Consider the following 2,579-nt stretch of genomic DNA (forward strand, 5'->3'; position numbering starts at 1 on the left):
AAAGGATGAAGATCTCCAGATTGTATATGTGCAGCAAGTCCCCAATAAAATGAATAGAAAAGATGCTAACTTAAGCATTTCATGTATTAAATAGAATCCCACACAAAAGTTTCTAAGAGGAAGAAAATGCTCACCTAAAAAGGGGAAGGGAATTACAATGATATCACAAATCTCAAACACAAAAATAAGAAGGTACAAAGCAACTGAATAGTGCTATTATGATTCTGAAGGAATGGCTTTCAACCTTCAGTTCTATACTCTAATAAACAAAATGTCTTATAGGATATAGACAATATTAAGACATGTCATTACTTAGAAAAATGGATATACTATGCACTTATTTGCAGGAACTTAACTTGAGGCTGTGATCCAACAAAAACAAAGAAAGATATGGTCAAGTGTTATGTGAAATATCTTGCCTTTTGTTTTATATTTTCCAGTATTTTAAAGGTATACATGCTATTTTTCATTCTTTTGGTGTTAATTCTTTACTTTAAAACATATTAAAAATTTATTTACAGTTAATAATAGTGTATTTTGACTTTTTTTTTTTACAGTATATTGCAGATAGGGAAGCATACTGGTAAATGGGGGAAAATTATCCAAGCTCAAAAGATACACCAACTAAGGGGGAGGGTATAGCTTAGTGGTAGAGTGTGTGCTTGGCATGCACAGGGTCCTGGGTTCAATCCCCAGTACCTCCATTAAAAATAAAAGCCAAATTACCCCCCTCTCCAAAGCTTAAAAACACAATAAATTCTGTAAAAAAGATACTCCAACTGTTCCCTTCCCCAGTCATGACCACCAAAAACATATTAATTATTAAGGAATGTTTAACTCATTTTACTGAAAGCAGAAGGGACTCCTGTAGGAACTTCTTATATGAAATGCCTAGAAAAAGTGAAAATGAGACCAACTCCATTCAAACTAACATAAGAAGAAAACAGAAACTGAGAATCAACACATTTCAGCTGATAAAAATTGCCAGCAAAAATTACCCCTGACATAGATTAAAGCTGTAACATAGTACCCTAAAATAACATATGGAGAATTTAAAAAGAAAACACCTAAAATCAGATATTCAAAAACCAAGAACAAAAATGGACAGAAAAACAGAAGAAATGTCACCAGAATTGGCTGAATTCAAGAAAGACATTGAAGTAAAAGATCAGATGATGTCAGAAATGGCTAATGAAAGTGGTCCCAAGGGAGAACAGATTTGAATGAAAATTTAATTAAAGGGGTGAGAGAAAATCAGAAAAACCATACAAGATAATTAAAATTAGATGAAAGAAGCAAACTGGATCAAAGAAAAGAGTAATTGAAATGTAAGAAATTTCTTACATATTTTCTCTCTCTTTATCTGTGAATCAATCATCTACTACCGATCATTTATGTCTATATATCAATACATTATATATATTTTATTTTTTGAACCATTTGAAATTAGGTTATATGTGAGGATATTTACTTGCATAACCACAGCAGAGTTCTCAAGTTCAGGGAATTTAACATCAAATAGTACTATTTCCTATTCTGTTGGTCATATTCCAAGTACATCTTTTGCTCCAATAATATCCTTATCTATATTTTTACAAAAAAATATCCAGTTCAGGATTACATACTGCATTTAGTTGTCATAGTCTCCTTAATCTCTGTTAGCTTTTTTTAAAATTGAAGTATATGAGTTACAATGTGTCACTTCTGGTGATCAGCATAATGTTTCAATCATACACATAAAACATATATTCATTTTCATACTCTTTTTCACTATAGGTTACTACAAGATATTGAATATAGTTCTCTGTACTAGTCCTTAATCTTTTTTTCTTTTCTTAAATTGAAGGATAGTCAAGGAATATATGCATGTTTATGTATGACTGAACTATTATGCTGTACATCAGAAATTGATGCAACATTGTAAACTGACATACTTCAATACAAAAAAAAAAGGAAAAAAAAATCCACATGATCACATTTCTGTAGCTATGCTTTTGAACTCTATTCTGTTTAACTGGAATACTTTTCTATCTTTGTGTCATGCCACATTGTCTTAATTACTGTTTTATAATAGTGGTTTTATAAGAAGTCTTAATACATAGTAAATTGAATCCTTCAACTTTATTTTCAAAATTGCCTTAGATATTGATGGGCTTTTAATTTACATACATATTTTAATATTAGCTTTTCAATGTCTACATACAAAAATACAGCTGGGGTTTTCACTTGGATTGTATTGAATGCATGTACCAGTTTAGAAGGAATTATTATCTCTACAATATATTGTCTTGGAGTACATAGACATTTGTTCTGTTTGTTTAGCTCCTTTACATTTTCTCTCAATAATGTCTTTAGTTTTCTGTGAAGAAGTATTGTACATATTCTGTTAGGGTAATCCTTAAGTATTCTTTATGCTATTATAACTATCATTTAAAAAGCTCATTTTCGACTTCTTCCTGGTAGATAATAATGAAGCTTTTTCATCCTTTATTGAGCAATTTTGCTAGATTTGCTTATTTATTTTAATAGTTTTTCTGTGGAATATGTTTGGATATGGCATATAAACAACTCTGTGGTCT

General features: G+C 30.3%; 1 non-coding gene across 1 annotated transcript; it reads left to right on the forward strand.

The window, feature by feature from the left end:
* The first annotated feature begins 631 nt into the window (after window positions 1-631).
* TRNAA-GGC (transfer RNA alanine (anticodon GGC)) lies at window positions 632-704 on the forward strand. The gene has a single exon. It is a non-coding gene; the product is annotated as a tRNA-Ala (tRNA).
* The last annotated feature ends 1,875 nt before the right edge of the window (window positions 705-2,579 follow it).

This window comes from Vicugna pacos, chromosome 9, assembly GCF_048564905.1.
Source record: "Vicugna pacos chromosome 9, VicPac4, whole genome shotgun sequence".
Lineage (NCBI taxonomy): Eukaryota > Metazoa > Chordata > Mammalia > Artiodactyla > Camelidae > Vicugna > Vicugna pacos.